General features: G+C 45.3%; 1 long non-coding RNA gene across 13 annotated transcripts in view; it reads right to left on the reverse strand.

The window, feature by feature from the left end:
- Nucleotides 1-21,930, reverse strand: part of LOC128087645 (uncharacterized) — a 109,322-nt gene that overhangs the window by 54,501 nt on the left and 32,891 nt on the right. For all 13 annotated transcript variants that reach the window (XR_008209915.1, XR_008209918.1, XR_008209924.1 and 10 more), the window contains one exon: nt 19,330-19,499. This is a non-coding gene — a long non-coding RNA (uncharacterized LOC128087645). The remainder of the gene's footprint in view (nt 1-19,329; nt 19,500-21,930) is intronic.

The raw sequence follows: 21,930 nt of genomic DNA on the forward strand, positions 1-21,930 counted from the left end.
ATAAGAGGACTTTCACTTTGTACTAAAGTTTACAGGAGAGAGATATGAAATGTGATAGTGGGGGGAAAAATGCTGGAACATATCCATCAGAATTCCAGTACAAATTGTTGCAGCACCAGAATTACATTGCAAGTGAATGCTAATTAAGATGTTGGGAAGAATTCTGTCATCGAATAAAGAAAGCAATGCACCTTGTGCACTTGTATGGAAGCGTTCTACTGCTCTGAGCGCACTGAGGATAAGCAGCCCTTTATGTGATACAGATGCTAACACAAATCTTTGCCTGATGCTTCGTGGCTATTGTCCAAGGAGCAGATTCAGACTCTTATAACAAGCATTGCCATCCTGCACATGGAAACTTAACAAAGGCACTCCAGGTACTTCAAGTGAGCATCACGACTGGAGCTGCCCAAGAAAACACTATGTCAAATGACCTGGATTTCTCTCAAGGCTGGTTTTTTATTGTTGGCTTTTTAGCAATTAGAGACCGTTCTGTTACTATCTCACTGTCAGCCCTTTTTGGTTTGGGTTTGTTTGGTTTGTCCCCACTTATGTTGGATATTTGGAACAATTTCCCATTGCCTGTACAGTGATCAGCCTACTTCCAAAGTGTTTGATGGATCAGTTTGGGGTTTGATCACAAACTGTGTCAATACTGGGTCTATTTATGGCATGTATATTTAAGATGATAAACAGGGCAGGTTTTGCAATGGTAATGTGGAACATAAGAAGAGCCCAAACAAAGAATCCCATTGACATAGTTATGTTTTGGATCAGGCCCACTGTGAATCTGAAGACAGAATAAGAAGCAGGATGGCTATTCCCTTCCAGTAAATATGCAAAGTTCTCTTCTCACATACAATGGAAACAGTTTTGCACTGATGTAGATCGTGGTCCATGGATAATCAGCCCACTATTCACTTCCCCAGCTTTGCGGAAGCGTAATCAGGAAAGCATTATGAAGAAAAACCTGCCCTGCAGGGATAGACTTGCTTTAATAATGTTTATGACTTGTCCATATTGTATTTATGTCTGGAAGTTGATTTCCTGGGTTTTCCCACCCTTCCCCCAACTCTCAGCCCCAAAGACAATCTGCAAGCTGAGCCTCCCCTAGGATAAATGGGGAAAGCTCCATGACTCTGATGGGCAGCACTCTGCTTCTGCAAGCTCAACATCAGACACAGAAATAATGCTGATTTTACTGAACACAAAGCTCAGAGCTCACCTTTCCCTGAAGCGCATGGCCCAACAACAAGCCCACGTTTCACAAATTAATGGATCAGGACTGTAAGAGCAACACTGCGTTGGCTGCTGGCTGCCCTTCTCACTTGTCTTCAGAACAGTCCAGTTCCAGGCCGTGGACAGCAATACTAAAAAAAAATGATGTAAAGCTCCCCCAGTACCTGCCAGGCTCACCATTTTCACTGAGCCTTACAAATGTGCCATCAGTACCAGCTCTTCTATGGCCATCAATCTTAGTCGCCCAAATCCATCACAGAACAAACCCCAGAGAGGAGTCAATCTGCAGAGCGATGGCAGAAAAACACCGAGAGATTCGTTCCATTTCTGTGCTCTCAGACGCATTCCTCAGGCAGAAATTTGCTGGGTTTGTTTCTGCTGTTCCACTCTGCTTTCACTGCTCATTTCTGGAAAACCTGCCTCAAACTTCCCCATTTTCTGATGCTTTCCAAAGCCACCAAATATTAAAGCCTGCTTTGGCTGCATGGCTGTTAACATCTGATGGTGCCTGAAGGCGTGCGCTGCGGTGAGATTTCCAGGAAGAAGATACATTCAATAGATATTTCTTGTTCATTGGGGTTTTTTGGTGCAATTTTTGTTGTTGTTACATGGCGCTGTTGCCAAAAAGCTTTGAGTAACACAGCGTAATGCTGCAAAAATTCCCAGGTACTGCTAATTCGCCTGCTTGTTTAGACTCAAAGCTGCCCCTACCCAGGGATGGCTGCAGCCATCACACAAAGCCCTGCAGACACATCTCCTCAGTGAAGGGCCACTGACCTCCCCTGGCCTGGCAAAGGATCAGCAGTCCCGAAAACGGAGCACAGCTGACTTCCACACAGACACCTCAGGATGAGTTAGGGCCAATTATTGCCCATTTTGGACCCAGCCCATGCAGAAGCACAGTGGGTTGGGCTGCCTGAACCCCAGGCTGTTCTGCAGCTCCTCTGAGCCCCAGATCTCCTAACTGCTCACATAGAAATGCTGCAGAGGAAAAGGAGAATTTGAGGCACTGAGCCTGGCAGAGCTGCAGCCCAAGTGAGAAGCAAGGCTCTGCTCATGGCCCTGGGCACTCCCCAGCTCGTGCAAGGAGCCCAGGGGCTGTGTGCAATGGCTCTGCTGTCTTCTGCTTGGCATCAGGTATGTGCCAGCAAGCAGAGGCAGGTGGAAAGAAGCACCCACTGCTTTTCTGCCTCACACTGCACAGGACTTAAAGCTCTGCTCCATTTTATAACGCTGAAGTTCTTCCAGAACCACACAAATAAGCCATGTTTTCACTTTCCTATGCTCCACTCAGCACAAGGATTTGTCTGCAAGAAAAGCCCCTGAAATCTACACGGTTCCTTTTTTATTTACCTTTTTTATCTTTGCTTCTTTTCTACAAAGGAAAGTAACCCAACCTCGGTTTAGTACAAACCTAGGGAACAAAAACCCTCTCAATTCCTCTTCATTATAAATGGATTGTCAAAGTGTTAAATAAATCAGTGAAAATGGAAATCCAAAAATAAATAGCCATCCTGCTGTTGCTATGACAACTCAAATTTTTTACCTGGACGGAGATTCTACATTTCACAGTTAGCAGTGGCTGAAAAGGAGGGTCACATTTTTTTCCAATCCTGGCTCATGTCACCACCTACCCCATGTAATAAGAGGGATTATTTGGGGTTACTTTTTAGCAAAGGAGGGAAGATCAAAGAGAGGAGCTATTTTTCATTCTGGACAGGAGAGATACAAACACACATGCTCACAACAACACAGCCCAGAGCAGCTATCAGCCCAGAAAGGACAGAGAGCATAAACACTGCAGCAGCACTGCAAAGGTCCTGAGCTGCCCCTGCTATGCTAAATGCAGAGCATGCTTAGAATAGGATTAACGTAGTTCAAAACCATATTTTGGCTCATACTGTAAAGCAATTTCACTCCACTCAAAAGCAACGTTTCAGAGCATCAGCTTGAAGTAAATGCTTGGCAGTTTGTGCTGCCCCTCACAGCAGGGAGATGTGTGCCCCAGTGCCCCAGCAGCAGCGCTGCACAGCCAAACCACTGCCTGCTCCTTATGGCAGCACAAGTGCCAAAATCCCACGCCAAAGGAGGCCCAAAGACAGAAAGAATCAGGGCCACATGCTACAGTGAAGCTACCTTCTGGGCTGCCTCTGCCATTTGTGATGGGAATGAATGCTCTCTTGTTCTCTGGGATGGCTAAAAAGAGGGAAATTGAGAGGAGTGCTCCCCATTAGAAGAGCACCAGCTGCAGAGCTGGGATGACCAGGGGATCCTTTGGCCAGCACGGGGAAGCCAAAGGATCATAAATGTTGGAAAGGACCCCTAAGATGATCCAGTCTGACAGCCCTTGGAGCTCCTTGGCTTGGTTCTACGGCTGTAAATGGGTGACTCTGTGCCTCCTGTCTGGGCACTGCGTTCTGTGCCATCATCTCTGGGCTGGCAAACATGTCTGCAAAGCAGCCTCTCCTCCACCCCAAGAAGAGACAGAAAATCCAAAGCCTCTAAAAAGTTCCAAAATTCAAAATGTCATTTTAAAAACAGAGTTAAAATCTCTTGAAAATCTCTTTGGTATGTTTCCATTGGCCATTTTCTTCACTGTAATAAGATGAGTTTTCCAAACAACACCGTCATGAACAAAATATCTTCCTCCATTTGAAACTTAGTAACCCGTTTCCAAAAAACCATTTAGAACTGGGAGCAGTGGGAGCAGCAGAGCCACAACAGAAATTCTCCATCAGCCACCAAGAAGAGATTTTGTCAGAAAACGGCTCAATTAAACCCTCTAAACATCTAATGGTGATAAAATGTCATGGAATCTCTGAAACAGGCACAACAATCCTGGCAGAGAAAGGCTGGACTTTCACAGCCATGCACTGCATACCTGGCCGCATTTTTTACAAGCAAATCTTTGCTGCTTTTGAAGCAATGTACATCCAAGCAGCCCAAGCCTGTGCCCAGCTCCTCTTGTTTTACACAGCTACACACACCCACATGTGCACACACACTGGGATTGTGCAAGTGCTCTCAACAAATATGTGTGTTTGCATCCTGGCTTGCCCGAAAAGCAAAGCAGACTGTTCAAGCAGCAGCCGGTGAAAGCGAGCATTCAATTCTGCTCAGAGGCTCATTTTCCTCTAAATGGGCCTCTCAGACTCAGTGACAACTCTTCGCTGCCTGAGAAAAAAAACACTGGAATAAAAAAAAAAAAAAAAAAAAAAGGAACCTATTTTCCAGTGCAAAGTAATCCCCGTTCCATTGCCATGGCACCAGACATCCGTCTCTTTCTTCCATTGACCAGACGAGGTCCTCCTCAGCCCCTTTGCTCCTTTAAAACAATTTTTTTTGTTGTTTTGTTCGTGTGTGTATGCGTGTGTGTGCCTGAATTTGTTTCCTTGGGAGGGAAAGGAGTCATTAAAGTATTAGTTTAGGTTGATTGATTCTTCGGGGACAGAAGAGGGTTGTGGGGCTTTGTAATCTCTGGCACGATCTGAAAACAGAGGCTCTTCAGCGTGATACAATATGGAAATAATAAAAGGAAGATGCAGCTTGCCCTGCAGATAGCAGATAGTACTGCTGCAAGTGGAATCTCTGCCATGAACTTTGTGATTTCTTTGGAGCACGGTGAATATTCATGAAACGAAGGAGCACAATGCCACCTCTTTTGGCTACAGAGCAGCTTACATAGATGGAATCATCCTGAAACGCCCTTTGCCATGGCAGCAGCTGAAAACCTGCCTGTGGGTTACAGCAAAACGCATAAACAGCAGCAAAAAAAAAAGAAAAGCAGCCACCAAATCACATAAGGCACCACCTCAGCTCTGCCCACATTTCTGAATGCCCACCCGTCCCCTCTAAGCTACAGGAATGGACTTCCAGCTCTTCCAGCACTGAGAAAGCACCGGGTTGTGACTCAGCAGCTCCTGCTTTGCTGCAGTAGATGATTGGATTGGTTAATTTTAAAAGATGTATCTGATTCCGTCCTTGTGTTTCTAGGAAGCCACGTGGGGGGGAAGCTGTGGTGCCTTCTCAGCACTGATTCAGCACCTCAGCAGGGTGGGGGTGCAGGGAAGGAGCCCCCCGTGCAGCTCTTTGTACTGCTCTGCAAAGGAGAGAGGACCTGGGCTTCCCGATGGCTTTGGGGGGAAAAAACAAGAGCAAGTTGCTCTCTCACAGAAGGATTCATCTGCGGCTGAAACTTATTTATGTGGCTCTTTTTAATGAATAATTTTAACTAGCCATCCTGTGTGCCCTCCCTCCAGTCAAGACAGATGGCTCAGAATTGCCTACTGCCACGGTTCACCTTTTTTATTTCATATTTTATTTCATAAAATTATTTCATGATATTTCAAATAATAATAATAAAAAATCGATTTTCTGTGGCATCTGCAGGCTGGTGCAGGAGGAGGCAGAGCAAGGCAGCAAATGTAAATGCAGTGCACACCCAGACTGCAATGCCGACGCGCACGCGCCAGCACACAGACACACACTGCATTGATTCCCTGTGGCTCCTGCAGTCTGATCAATTTTGCATTCAGCACAGACCTGGAGTGAATTTATTACTCTTCGGAAACTTTCTAGCAGAAGGGAAGATGGATCCATTATGGCACAGCCCAGGGCTTCCATCAGACATCTCCTGCAGTCCCCAGCTCCCGCCCCTTCCTGCACTGCACCCCCCAGGGTAGGAGGAGGGCACCTGATTTAAGAGCTTGTGGCCAACATTCAGGGTCACCCGAATGCTGCTGGTGTCGTGGCATTTCCCAGAGGCTCCATTTGGTGTGGAGGCCCCATTATGCCGCTCTAACTTCAACATTTATATTGCAAGACACTGCAGGAGGGAAGAGGAAAGGAGAAGTGGAGAGGTAAGGTGACTGAAAGCACACAGCAACAAAGCCAACTCACCCTGAACCCGAACCGTTTATCAACCCACAGTCCACCATCACCTCCTCCTACCCAAAACCAAGAGGATTCCTTCCTCGGTCACACAGCACAGCGTTGCCTTGCCACATTCTGGATGCTTTACCTTTGACATCCCATAGGAGTCCGCTCCCACTCCAGTAGGAGAAACACAAATCTTCCCCCATTGACAGCTGTGAAACTAACTTCTGTCTGGCACATCCCTGCAGGACAGGAGACAGAAGAAGCCAAAAGAAACCTTCTTCCATGACAGGGCTCCGTTTCAGGCTCAGGTAAGACCCTGAGAAATAGGGGAAACGTTCCTATTCCAGGGAACTCTGGGCTCCAAGAAGGTTCTCCAGCTGATTCTGCATACAACAGTGGCTTCTGCACCCACGTTCAAGCCCTTCTGCCATGTGCAGCCAGGAATTACAGTAAATGGAGCCCAGGAGGAGGAAGGAGAGGACTTCATCTCATCACTCGACGTGGAAAGGAGGGAGAGCAATACGGGAATGCTACTGCCTTAAGGTGGGGGGCACTATGAGCTCTGTCTTTGCCTTCAGTTCTCGTTCAATTTAAATCCAGTTTGTAATTCAATACCTTCCCCAGAATATTTTCCTGCCTCCTTTAAAACGTCTGGGTAGAGGTTATGAACTCCAATGTGATTACTGCTGCAAAAGAAAGAGGAATAGGACGGAGCAAGATAGCAGATATTAGACAATTAGTCAGGAACATGTCTTTAGCTCAATGACCTTTATGATTAGATTCAGTTTCTGGAAGATGAAGCTCCGATATGGATATAAAGTTGGCTGCTTGCCTCTGCCTCTGCTTTGAGCCAAAGAAAATCTCAGTACCTACACCCAGAAAAATACCACAATTCCCCCAGCCCCAAAGTTTCGATCCTAATCTCCCTTTTCATTTTCTCACCACCACATTTGCTCTTGGCTAACGACACCATCCATGCCAGAAGCATTGGGCACCTGATGTGAATATATTTTTTTTCTTGTCTGCTCATCCACAACCCTTCCTGAGGATGCTGTGGGAAGCAGGGCTCTCAGCTGCCTGCTACCCACCGGGATTTGTATCCAGACAAACAGAACGGAAAGGCAGCACCGAATCAGAACGGCAGCGTTTCACACCTCGTCTTCTCGCAGGCACCAACGGCGATGCCAGGTGCCAGACAGAAGGACAACCAACCTCCTCCATTGTCAGCCCTGCAAAACAGGCTAAAAATAGAGGACACCAAATATAGCTGAGCTGCATCCGGCTGCGCGCGGATCGCAAATTAACTGCAGCAAACGGGTTATGCAGGGGTGAATGTGATGCACGGGGGAATTACGCCGTGCTGCGCCATTCCAAAAAGGTCTTTCGCCGGGATAATGAAAACGATACCACTGCAATCACATTTACCAAAACCCCATTGTCTGTGCTGGTCTGCAATGCTTCCACCGCAGCCAATTCCACGGGCTGCCAGAAGAGGGGGATCGCATACAGGGCTGACCGAAAGGGGAGTTTGCTACCACAACCAGTTCTCCTTTCACAGGTTTTATTATTATTATTATTATTATTACTATTATTATTATTATTATTAAATACATTTGATTTTGCCCTTCCCCCTCTCCCCCCCCCCCCCAATCCCCACTGGCAGAAAAGCAGAAGGAAAAAAAGCCCTCTTTTCCAAAGCTCTCCAAGCCGTGGGGACAAAGCTGCAGTCAGTGGGGTAAGGTGATAACACTGTAATTTATTGTGGTTCAAGCAGGAATGGTCTTACATCAAGCCAGGCTAAATTAAATAAAACTTGAAACATTTAGTTCCTGAGACAAATTAATAATGGGAAAATAAAAGGAATAATAATGGAAAAGTAGTGAGGCTCCCAGCAGCTTTCATGGACCTCACTGAGGTTGCACATAAAGTTGCAGGGAAGCAGCGCAATGCTGGGAATTAGAGGCTGCCTACAGGGGCAGAGATCAGACAGTGATCTCACTCTTCATTTTCTGGAGGGAGCAGCAATCCAGCACATGGAAGGCACCGAGCAGAAACCGTGCCATTATCACCTCAAGTGGGGACCCCACCAACCCCACAAGTAGCCAAACTCTTGCAATACACAATCAGAGCTAAAGAAACCGTGCTGCACCAGCACAACCCCTGAGCTCTCTATGAAAAGCCACCAGCACACAACAGAGATGCCTTCAGCCTCTCCTGCACTGCCTGCCCCCACCTGACCTGACCTGCTCCCATTTCCCCAGCCCACACATGCCAGGACACCAAAGCAGCCCAATCCCTGCTATTAAAACATCCCAAAATATTCACTATGGTGACACACCCACTAAAGACATCTAAAGAGTTGCAATCAGATTGACACAGAAGGTTTTCCATGCTGGTTTACAGTGATGCATACTGTTAGAAGAGCAAGAATGCACAATCTAGGGGAGACTGGCATAGGTGAGGTGGATTGGGAACCTGAATCCCATAGGCTGCCATGCAAATTTCTGTCATAATCCTTAGCTGCTTCCCCTTACCTAGCAATGCAGCACACCTCTATGCCCCAGATGTAAACTCTTCATACATTATGGGCTGATTCTCTGCTGATACAAATGAAAACCAAGGAGGGAATGATGCTGCTTTACTCAAGGCAAAGCCCACCTGCTTCCCAAGACCTCCCAAAACCAAGCCCTATTTTCACCATATCACAGAATTGCAGGGGTTGGAAGGGACACTTTCGCAGGAGAAAGAAGCTGCTATCAGACCAAACCCAGACAGACCCCTGGGGTGCAGGGGAGGAAAGGCAAAGCCAGCGGTGCTGGGAGCACTGGGGCAGGCAGCAGGGAGCCAGGGCAGGACGGGGCACACCCAACTAACCCCAAACAATCGGATGAGCAATCTTTGTCAGGAACAAAAGACATCTGCTGAGTAAAACAGGAATTGACTGGGAGCAAGGACAAAGCCAGACGGTATCACATGACGCGCCAGTCTGTTCCAGCAAGATGCCAGGGTCAACGGCAACTAATGCACCCAATAAGTCAAGAGGAATCAATAATGCTAAATAACTCAGCCTCTTCTGTTTGAAGCAAATCAGTGCAAATGCAGTTAAAACGTGCTGCGTGCTCTGCACAGCGCAGACCGAGATGTGATTGAAGCCCATCATGTGACACGGCCCGAGGTTCCCACAGCTGCAGCAAAATGTCTCTGCTGGCTCCATGCGTGCACAGGGCAGGTTTGAATAGGGGTTTGTTATCCGTCTTTTTTTAGAGCGCTGAAATGGGAGGAGAGAGGGGAGGCACTGGGGTTTTAAAAACACATAGACATCACCCACGCAAAGAGGCTGTTTAATAACAAACCCCACTTCCCAACCACCTCCTCACCGTTAAAGTGCATCCCAGCTTCCAGACGCCGTCTGTGCATTTGTATGAGCGGAACACACAAAGAAATGCGCGCTCACCTAAACTGTCCAGCAACAAGCAGCCCCACAGGGCAGATGTTACAAGCAGAAACCACCGTGCCATGAGGAAGGTCTGAGCCTAAAACTTGGGCAGGTCCCCATTTCGGTTGGGAGCGCAACTTTTTACATGGGCAGCAAGTGATAGGACAAGGGGAGGCAGTTTTAAACTGAAGAGGGGAGATTTGGATAGGTGTTAGGAGGAAATTCGTCACTCAGAAGGTGGATATCAGCCTGGATGGGGCCCTGGGCAAGCTGGTCTGCTTGGAAGTGTCCCTGCCTACAGCACAGGGTTGGAACTGGGTGGGCTGTAAGGTCCCTTCCAACCCAAACCATTCTGTGACTCTGTGACATCCCTGAGCACCACTGCACTTCGTCTGACTTTGAGCCACGTCACCCGGCCCCTCTGTGCCTCAGTTTCCCATTTGTCAAACAGGAACTTCATTCCACTTTGGGGATGCTGTGAGAACAAAGCAGTCAAAAATAGGACACTCCCTGATATGAAAGCAATATAGGCCATGCAGAGCCTACATTTACGTGAGAAGAATTATTACATGGCTTAACCCAGTTATTAACCATCATTTACTCAAAGTTATCTGCAACTCAAGAAAGTACATCAGTTGAGGTTAGCTGATATTTCAAAGATCCTTCTTTTCCAAGGCAGGCTGGGCACGCAGGTGACTGTGCACCATCATGACACAGAATGGCTCACTTGCTTCCATCTCTCGTGCTGGATGGGCAGGAGGCATCGCTGTCCTGAGAGCTGACACAAACACCAACATCCCCTCTTTGCTTTGATTCCAAGTGGAGAGGACACCTCTGGGAAGCAAAGCTCAGCTCCCTCCCCAGTACCTTCTCTGACTGCCTATTACTCAGCACAACGATTGCACTTCTGTATATTGAAAAAAATTAACATTGATTTTCCCTTATTGAATCTCACAAAGCTGTGGAATCATTTCTAAAGTTTATTAAGTTTCACGTTTTGGGGCTTTTTAAACTAGATTTTCCTTCTAAGAACACTCGACCCAGATGAGAAAACTGCAAAGAATACAACGTTTAAAAGCTTCAGTTTCTGTTTTTTTAACAAAACTGCTTCTATTAGCAAAGACTGCAGCGTGAATCTTTCTGGCCACGTTCAGCTGTTCCTGGAACTATAATGTGAATTTTATTGTTCATTTCCTTTATAAATTCTGGGAGACAAGTAGTTGTATTACAACACAAGGAGAACTACTTGAGTCTCCTATCAGTTCCAGAAACCTCCTGGGCTGCAGCACAGTGTGAGTGTAGGAGGTTGAATGGCACAGCCCTTAGGGAAAACCACAATCCAACACACATGAAATGAATTCTGCCCAACTCAGATCAAGAAATACAGGAATGGGAGGCGATGCAAAGGGAGGCAGCACTCCTCTGCAATCCACATCTAAGAAAGTAACTGAATAGAAGTAATCTGAATCAAAGAGCAACAAAATGGCATCACAGCACACATCTCCACTTTCTCTGGTTTCTCTCTCACAGCCATCTGAGTGGTTCATCTAACCTGCTCCTAAGTGCTGCTGTGGAGGAAAATGCAAATTTTTATGCAAGTAAAAATGACTCATCACTTAATAGGAGGCTCAGAATCCAAGTCAGCAAATACAAGGAACTGCGGTAACTTAGATAAGCAACAAAACCATGAGTAAAGAGGAGTACACATTAAAAAAAATGGAGCAGAAAAACACGTGTGAGGTTACTGAGCCAGAAGGTCAGGCCTGGGCTGCAAGCAGCTCCCAGCCCAATGCACAGCCCTGCTGCCATCAGGGCACTGAGACACAGATCTCTGCAACCTGCAGTGAAAGCCTCTGTGCGAGAGGGCGGGTGGTGATGGAGCTCTGCTGCCATGAGGAAGGGGCAGGAAGCGCTGGGATTTCCCCCATTTGATTCCTATTTCCCCATCCTCTCAAATATCACAGAGCGTTGCTGGCCTTGGTCGTTCACACACAGCCCTCCATTCCAGGAACAGCTGCAATCCAGGACGTGCAGGTTGAGGAAAGCACATGAATGCCTCTCCACACTGCAGACATAACAAAGCACAGAACACCACACAGAGGCTTTTATACAGCAGGAGAAGGGAAGGAATTAGGAAAACCAATACCAAAGAGGCCCCAGTGCTACTTGTAGCTCTGCAAAGCAGCTGGGTGAAGGATGAACAGGACCAAGCATGGATATTATTGTTATTATTTATTATATAACAGCCCAGATTGCTGCATTTTCAATTCACCAACAACCACCTCCTGGAGCACTTACACTGTCGCTCCATTCTTAGGCTGCCCTAGTTTTCCAGTTTTCTTCTATCTAGGTAAATACACGTGCCCCATCTCTGAAGCAGCCGAGTACCTATTATATCCTGCTGTTTCTCCCTTGCACTTATCCTATTACGCTATTACAGCTGGTGCAGGGTCGTGTGTTTTCTATTTTGTGACATAATGTTGTGGGCCCAATTCCACCAGCACTAATACAGTGTATAATAAGGGTGAGACACGCAAGAGTGCTGGTAAGAGCACTTCATGTGGCAGAGTCAGGGCTACAAATGGCGAGGCTGCTATCACTCGGCAGGAACCAGGATCTGCTCATTCCCACAGACACTGTTATGCCTTCCATCTATATATAAATTACCATTTTATATCTGAAGACAGCACCGACCTAAAATAACAACCATAGCCAGTTAATATGTGCAAACAGACACAACTTGGATGCATATCAGAGTGAATAACCCCTCTGCCTCTGCCCTCAGAGCAAAGGAAAATATTATTCCAGTTCTGTTCTCAGCCCCTTCCACTTCTGCAGTGGGAAATACCTGACCACCAAAACAGAGCTCAAGCAGTGCCAGCAGAATGGGGGTCCTCCTCCTCTCCCAGGCTTTGTGCAGAGGAATTTTTGTGAACTTCTCTTCTTAAAATCTCCACTGATATTGTTGGAACAAATTCTCAGTGACCTTCTGGGATGCTCTGCTGTGGTCAATGGGTCCAGGAGGAGTTTGCTGGGCCGGTGTCCACCAGTGTCCATGAGGACTTTGAGCATACACTCATTGGGCAGCTGAGGACAGTGCAAATTCCAGCTCACTGACAGCCCTGTAAACTGTGGGTGGAGAAAAGTTGATCAGGAGCTCCAAACGATATTAAAAAAACACTGAAATGAGTGAGGATTGAGCAACTCAGACAATTCTGCACTAAAAGAGCAGTGCCATTTCTGAGCCCAAGCTGGTTCCTTCTTGACATCAGGTCATACAGGGGGAACAATTAACTTGCTACTGTAGCAGCAAACAAAGGGAAGTCAAGGAGCACTGGTACCACATGCAACAGAGCAGACCTGGCGACAGCAAAGGCTTTATGCTTTTATTTCTGCCTGAACAAAACGCAGTGCAGGTGATGAGCATGGCCTCCAAAATCATCACCAGTGTCCCTGTGACCTGCTCCATAAATACCTGGGGTTTATTATCGCTGCTACTGCAAATGTGGAAGGCACCAAGCATGACTGGATGCTCATTTACTGAGCTCTGATGAGCTTGGAAAGTAACGGGAATTAACTGCCAGTAATTAAAATCACCTTCTGAGCTAAAGCATATATTTGTCTTTAAGAACAAAGTAGGTTCCTAAATCCTTTTCTCAAAATGTTGCTTTCAGAGATTTTCCTGCAGTCCCAGAGAAAAGCCAGTGCTACCATGCCCAGAGCCTGAGTGCTGCAACTCCAGCCTTGGGAACAAGAGCAAAGGTCCTGGACTGAGGCTGACATCATGGAAAAGGAAGAACCAGCTCATTTTATCCTATTTAAGGCTATCAAATGTCTGCAAAATAGCATAATTATTGATTAGTTAAGGCCTTTTCTCAAAATCTTCATTTTTTAATGTGGAATATAATGAGAATATAAGTTATATTATAAATATTATGGTGAATACGTATCTTCTGTTACGGTTATAGTGAAAGTCTCCTGCTTATCAGAGAAAAAGAAGAGATATGCAAGTTGATGAAGAGCAAATTCTGCTTTTGGGTTCCTTCTCCATCTCTGACTTTTAAACAGGCTGCTCTAATCCTCCTCAGTGATACTGAAGAAGGGAAATAAAGCAGTAAGGCCAGTTTGTCATCCTGAAGGATATGGAAGCTACTGAGCGAAAGGGACCAGGAGAGCATTAGAAGAAAGTGAGAAAGGAAAGGAGGGATATTTGTGGTGCTCAAGGGCTTTAGCTCAAATCAGCCCCATCCCTAAGCTCAGAGGATTATCTCCACTGAGATTATTCTGTCAACTAAATAAAATAATAAGAAAGCCCTTCATAACTTCAGCAGAGTGCTAAGTGAATTAACCACCCTCTGCCTGGACCAGGCCAACTTGGGGAACACGCTGAGGAACTCCTGTATTTCTCCCTGTGACCAGACTTGAAGCCTAAACCAAAACGTGGTTCCACTCTCTAGGAAAACTCAGTGGTTAATGAATGCTGTTGACCTGATAATGACTTTCCTGGCACAGCTGAAATAGGCTTACTGACTAAGAGTGATGCAAAATGCAGTATCAATTTACTGAGTACTATTCCAATGAGTGCAGTGGGTTTTAAAATAATGAGATTATCACAGTGAGCTCACTTTTGTCTATCTGCCGTGCCATTTGGTGGCTGATTCCAGCCAGCAGCTTCTTGTTTAGAGGGTGAAAACCCCACTGTAAATAAGTAGATATGGGATAATCCACACATTAGGAAGAGCTTGATCCAAATTCCACTGGAGTTCCCTGAAAGACTCCTACAGCTTGCTGGCTGTTGGATCAGCCTCCAGAAGATAAACCCCTCTCATTTAAGACTCTTTGGAGGGAATTTCTTTTTCCCCAAGTGAAGATTGCCTCTTACTGAGCAAACTGCATTTGACCAAGATTTGACTGGTGTACAAGTTACTAAATCTCTCCAGCTGTTATTTTATCCAGAACAACCCTCTCAGCACACGAAAGTGGAGCTGTTTTCCCCCAACATCTTCTCTGCTATCCTGAGTGAGGGTTCAGCCCAACTCATAATTTAAAGGTACCGATGCTTTGCCACAAACTATGCAATCCTTTCAAAGCATCATGGCTCCATTACTGGCACCTTACAGAGACCTCGACACAAATTTGCCTTTGCTTACAACAGGCTTGCTCTTCTTGCCAGTGTCAGTCAATCTTTTAATAAAGCCAAAATCGTTTCCCAACAAACATATTAAGCTCCGGGCTGCTCTGAAACCCATCCAGAGGACTTCAAGAACACACTCACAACTTGTAGTAAATACATAGCCTGAGCATCTTATGTTTTGTTCAACAGTTCTTGTGGCAAGCATAGCCATCTAAACCGAAGAGCAAAATCTGGAGGCTGCCCTTTAGGTGAAGGACTTTGTAATAGCACAATGAAGAATGTATTTCTAAAACTCCTGCTTGTTGGAAGAGCACAAATGTGAAACCCACTGCCTTAGGCAAACACCAGTTTGCTCAGTTATCTCTGCTTTTTGATTCTCATCTTATTTTCCAGTTCCCTAACATATTCTCAGAACTTGGGTGGGGGAATGGGGCATCATATATTCCTTTCCAATCAGACTGATAATCTTGATTTATACTCTGTAATAGAGAATCCCACTGAATGGGAATGATATTACAGTGGGGAACAAAGCAGTGAGAGATAAGAATCAGGTTTACTGTTCCTATTTTCTTGTCATAAAAAAGTTAGCATCATAGTCGATGCCCATATTAATAGTGAACACATGTGAAGTCACTTTTCTTCTTACGTCAGCCTGTAATGGCACAGGAATGGAATAATGTTAACAGCTCATAAGCTTTTTATCTACAAATGTGCATCTTGAGACTTTGGAGCTCGCTAATCTGTCATAGCTGGGACTGTACTTGGGATCTCCAAAAGTAACCCAACCATTCTGTACAGTGTGGTCTGTGGGGTGCAAGACCAACAGCCAAGACAGACCCCATTGCTGTGAGATTTGGGCACTCAAGGGATGCTCAGTACACACTGACCAACACACTGCACACAGCAGACTCTGGCGTGGGGCATCACAGTTCACCTTTCACTAATTGTGGTGACTACAACGTCGGCCAGAACGCACAGGTAATTATAGCTTGATCTAGAAATGGGGGATTTGGGGCAAGTCTCCATTAGCAGCACTGCGTCACATATCTGAGCTAACTCCAAAAGAACTGCTATGCCTATATATCTCAGCACCGCTCCAGGGAGAGAGATCAGCTCAGGTCCTCAAAAGCCACTTTAACGTGGCATAATTACCCCCTGCACCAGCCAGGCTGGTCCTGCTCTGAGTATGTGAACTAGCCTGTCTGCAGTTTGGTCTCCTTACATTAGCGATACCCACTGAGCGGAGTAGCCAGCTGGTGAGTTCAGGGGCCAGATCCAGTTCATGAGGCAGAAAATCTGGTCCCTGGGGAGGCTGGCTGATCAACAGGCCAGCCAGACTAGTATTTCTGTGCGCCTGCTTAAGAGCGTGAAAGGGCAGGACACAGGTCAGCAGCACTTATTAAGTTGCCAGTAAATCGGGACATACATCAGACACATACCAGTGGGTTACACAAACACATGTTTACAGAGCTCGACTCGTATGTGATTTCAGCAACTTCAACCAGACCATCCTCATCAGCACAGCACACCAGTGCAGAACTATCTGCAGCATTACGGACTAATTGGGTGCACAGCCAGCCCCCATATGATCCATACATTAAGGGAGAAATTAGCATTTGATGTCTGTTTCAAATTGTAAGCAGCCCTGCTGCAATTAATCACAGCTTGGTTGACAAAGCGTACTGCACTGAAATGACAACATGCATTCTGGGAAACTAACACTGTCATCTTCAGCCGCAACAAGTTTATTTTAAACCTCAGAACAATGAAGGTTTGTCACCGAGCCCCTTGCCTGCTCCATTCTATGAACGCAGCTCTTTAAACAAGTAAGAGGCAGATGGCCCAAACGATCATTTACCAAGGTTTAGATTTCACTATCACCTTCTGGAAGGAGGCTTCCAAGCCGGAGACCTGCGTCCTCAAAGCAAGTATGTTGTCTCAATGACTGAAAGCACCCAGCTCATTCACTTGCACAAAGGGCAGATATATGCTATGTGATGTTCTACCTGTCTGCGCACATGTAACTGCTGAACGCTCACAACGTGATAACTACAAAACTATAGACTGGACTAATTACTACTCATAGGATAGTTTAGGTGGATGAGACCTCAGGAGGTCTCCAGTCCAACCTCCTGCTCAACACAGCTTTGTGATCAAGCCACGTTACTCAAGACTCAATTCAGTTTCTTGTCCACCCCATTGTTTTCAGCAAGACACAATCCTCTGCTGGTAATCATCACCACCATTTGATTTCCATCGCTCACTGGGCGTCGCTGAATCTTAATGCCAACTGAGCATTTTTCTGAGCTGCAGCTTGTATCTGAATTATTATTTTTCACCATTCACCTATTATTTATGCAGAATTCAGCATGTACAACAAAGACAAATGAAATCACTTGACACAAAGTTCTAACCCAAGCAGTTAATCAGCTTATTTCTCAACAAATCAAATGAAACAAGAAAGTTAAATGAGGGAAGAAGAACCACACCACAGCAGTTTATGCAGACACGTGGCCACTGTTCAGCTAATCTACCTACAGCCTTGTAGGCAAGAAAAAAAATCATTTTTTGTGTTCCATGCTGAAGAAGTGAGCTTTGAGGTGGGACTTGTATGTCTAGAAGATAACAACTGGGCAAAGAGTGGAAGGGTTTCCGATGCGCAGGCAGGACTGTGAACCAGAGATGGATATCAAGGTAGGTATCACTGGTAGAATGGAGGAAGATATAACCAGAAACAAAGCCTGAAGTAAATTATGTAGAAAGAACATGACTTCCAAGTGACTTAACTGTGCTCTCAGAATTTAAACTTAATGTAGGCACATTCCTTAGACACTTGGAGCCAGATTACATCTGCTTCCACTGCTCTCTCAACTGAGGGTATCGTCTCCCCACACAGAACAGTATGTAGTCTCATAATCTTGTTCCCTCTCCTTTGGCCAAGTCATGCAGGATGAAGCTGGACAAGGCAATGAAAACCTGTGAGGGACCAGAAAACTATTAATGGTACACAAGTTTGTTTTTGCTTTGAGAAAAGCTTGAACAGGCCTCTGAACTTTAGAAAGATGACTGCACGCTCAGTAGGAACAGAAAAAAACAGGCCAGGACCTACAAGGTGACAAGTGTCTTCCATTAGACCTCATTCTCTCCTCAAACAATGGATGAAAAATGTTGCAAAACCAAAGGAACAAGTGGCAGTTAGAAACACAACTCATGTATTGCCATTTTTAAGCCTAAAACATATCCAAACCAAGATACCATTATAGCCAAAGTCGATGTCAAGAAACAAAGTAAGTGTCCATGATTTTCAGCACAGGCACATTTCCACACTGACTGGTTGAGATCAGAACAAGCTATTTACTTGAAGTGGGACTTCCATACAAATGCTGGAGCGAGCACTTGACTACATTTCAAGCATACAAATGAAACTGAAGTTATGCTACAAATGATTTTCCTTCCAAAATCAACTTGTGGCACCAAAAATGATGCTCTGAAATCTGAGTTAAGACTGAACTGAACATATGAGGCAGTCCTGACACAATATGAAAATAGAGCCATTGCCCTGAAGTAGAAAGAAAGCAACGACTGTTAAAAAAATCCTTTTCTCCTTCTTGCCCAATACTGTCACATGAAAGTCTTCTGTTGTGCTTACAGAGTAACGGCTGTCAAAGCTCTGTCTTTGTTAAATCACATCACATGTTTTGAATAAGGAAGAATGAAATTTACCAGCACAAAACTCTCAACCTCGGGGAAGACCAGACCAAGCAGGACAGAGTCCCTAATTGTTTTGGACAGGAACTTCCATCTGCCTTACATCTTGCAACTGAAGCAGATTTCCAACTGATGTTGAACATTGTGGCAGTTTTCATCAGTTTTCCCCTTACACTCTCTGTATTTACAACTGTTTCAACAGACACAGTTAACCACAGAGCTGTGCTGATTTACTGAAAACCAACATAATCTTATCCATTAGCAGAATAATTGTCTGGCTGGTCTTTCACTCCACACCTCTCGCCCAGCTTCCCATGGCTTAATGAGTCCCTTCAAGCAGGCTTTTCCCAATGGAAGTTCATATATTCTTCCATGTCTTATTTTAGATGCTTCCTCTTTCAGTAGGTATTAACCAAGCTATTTTTCTATCTACTAAGCTGAAATCACTTCACTCCTATTGAATAATACCTAATGCTACCTCCAACCATACAGAAACCAGTGACATTCCCTGAGGAAGATGCTACCCATGATAAGCAAAGTTTATCTGGACACAAAATGTGTCCTGATGACTTGCAAAACTCAAAAGGTTGGCAAGAGTAATGGGTTCTATAATCAGTGCCTGGAAGTGGTATTGTGCTACCTATGAATGTCTCGGTGGTAACAGCATATGGATTTGAAATTAGTAAAAGTTTGATTGAGATTTTCCTGACCTGATTTATTAAGGTTAGGTCTTCTTGCACTTTAAAACCTGCCATATTCATGACCACGTGATGCCATGAAGGCCATTGGCAGGGTGTGAACGAATGCATCCAAATACAAGAACTGCCTTCTGATCCACTGCAAAGCCTCACTGAGCACGTTTATACAGGTGAGAAGAACAAGCACTTCTAAGGACTGCTAAGAGAAGTTCCAGTGGGAGAAAAGCCATGCTTACCTGAACCTCGGTGTGGAGCTGTAGGAGGAGAAGAGGCGGCAGGTGACATTCTGTGCCTTAGGAACGTTGTTGGGGCCTGTCTGGCCCTGCCTCCCATCTTCAGGAGAACTCAGATGACCCTTTCTCCTTCTTGTCCATGAGGAATTGCCAATGAAGTCATCAAGGCGTTCCTAAAGAAAAAGAAAAGAAAAAATGTATTCTTCTGTAGAGCAGGACTGTAAGGGTTGTGCTTTGCTGCAATCCCACGCAGAAAAGTAAAATAGGAGTCTGGGTCAGGAGCTGATACTCTGCACAACTTCAGGCTCTGGGACAAGAAAGACCCCTTTGTTGCTGCAGGTTTTTTTTGAATTTTAAAAGCAACATGAACAGAGTTACCTAAATGAATAAGGACATAACATTTGTTTAGAAAATGAAGAATACAGCCAACCTTCTCCTCCTCTACCCAAAACAGTTCTCTCAGCCTTTATCCCATGGCTGTATCAGTTCTCCACTCAGTCCCTCTGAACCACCTTCTTTATTTGTAGCAAAACACTTCTTTGGGGCCAAATGCTGCCTCTGCTCTGGCTAAACTTCTTTTTCCCCCAAGTCAATCCAATATCTCAAGCATCAACAGTTCTCTCTGATGCTGTGGAAAGTCCAGACACTCCAAATTCCACCCCAGCTCTTCGGAGAGGATAACGTTTCCCTGCCCAGACCTAGCTGAAGAAAAAAACCCATCAACTTATTCAAATATTTGTTGCTAGACAGGAAAGGTCAGGCTCTGACCTCGCTTCCACAGGAGTAAGGTTGGAGTAACGACTGAAGTTCGGGCGCTGCACCCCTGTGTCTGCCGCCAGCGTGAAGTCACTCGGTGGGCATCTATCATCACAAGTGTAAAGGGAGAGCTTTGCATGCACAAAGCTCTGTAAAAAGGAAAGAAATGAGCCAGGCCTGATCCTGACGCTGCATCAGTATTCAGCGGTGCTTGCAGTGGGGCACTTCGGTCCTTACGCTGGAGTAAGGAAAATCAGGATTAGGCACCATCTGTCTCAAAGAGTCAACGAGCAGAATTGCTCTACATATTTGAATCCTCTTCCCCGTATCTTTAATCTCTTGCACACTCCAGGTTTTCCATTCAGCTCCGGTGACAAAAGATTTTTGCAAAATGACAGTCCAGATTGAGAGAACAGAAACGCCAACCTCTGACAAAAGAGATAGCAAACTTTTATCGGCGATAAGTGCTCCTCGCCTGCCGACATCGGTCTGCAGCGGTAAATATAAGGCAGATGTCGAATGGAAATTAAACATTGTGCTCTCAGGGTGGCCTCGGCCGCATTCAGAGCTTGATTTAAAACAAGGCCAGAGTTCTTTCATCATTTCTTCAAAAAGTTTCAGTTCTAAAGATATTCCAAACTGACACACACTTGACCTAGAACTTGGCAATGCAGGACAATGTGTGCATGTGAAAACATCAGTACCGGGGATGAAAGGCAAAGCAAGTTGTCTGCGAGATGGACCAAGAGAATTTCTTCATCAGATCACTTCTATCTCAGCGTTCTGAGGGTTAAGAGTGAATTCAGGTGAAATATCTTCTCCCTTCTCTTTCAAAGTAAATCCGCGGCGGTCGTTCATCATTTGGGAGGCGCAGGCAGCTCGGTGTGCTGAAGCACCACCAGAACAGCAGCACTGCACAGCAGCTTTAGGAGGATTTCTCGGCACGCTCCTTTACAACTCGAGCTGTTTTTACGCCCCTGAAAGCATTCTGCCTGTTATTATTAGGCATAGTAAAATTGTTTAGCACTTAAATAGCTAGACTTGAGAAACACAGATTTGAATGGCCCGAAGAATGTAATAAGAAACTCCTAAAAATGAAACCTGAACACTGCTGAGCATACTTTAGTTAGGAGAATAAGCATAAATTTAAGGTTCAAAAAGATGCTCATATTTATAAAATCAGCTAACAGCATAAACTAAATAGCATCCACTTCTCTCCTACTTTGTTAGATTTCCCAGACAATAAAATACAGACAGTGAAATAACGGGATGATTTACCATTGGAATATGGAAATAAGGTTGTACTCTTCTTGGAATCTGTATTTTTAGAAATCTTTTTTTTTTTTTTCCCCCTAAACAATTTCACATCAAACAGAGCAAAACAAGAAACTCCTGAGGCCATGACTTTGTCACCTCCCCAAAGTTTGGGTGGCTGCAGCAGCCGGCCTGCGCCCGCACGGCCATCAAACACAAACCCAAATGGCCATAACGTCCTGCCTGCATTTCTCCCCCCTGAAAGGACGAAATCGTGACCGGATTTTACTTTCAGATGACCTGACAAACCAGCACTCCCTGGCACGAGCAGGGCAGTCATTTCCCCTCCATTTCCCAGTACAAGATTTAATCAGCTGAAACACAAACCTCCTTCTGCACTGAGATCTTTTAGAACAAAACCACGCTGCAAAAAAGTCTCTCTGGCCTTTTTAAAAATCATTTTCAATTGCTTTAAAACACAAAATAGAGATGGATGGATGAATGGATGGACAGCCAGAGAAATGCTTTCAGTCATGCTTCCCCCCCAACCCTTAAAATTGAAAAGCATCGGTATCCAAATAGCAACAGGAAATT

The sequence above is a fragment of the Tympanuchus pallidicinctus genome, unplaced genomic scaffold (genome assembly GCF_026119805.1).
Source record: "Tympanuchus pallidicinctus isolate F22 unplaced genomic scaffold, pur_lepc_1.0 scaffold30, whole genome shotgun sequence".
NCBI classification, from domain to species: Eukaryota; Metazoa; Chordata; class Aves; order Galliformes; family Phasianidae; genus Tympanuchus; species Tympanuchus pallidicinctus.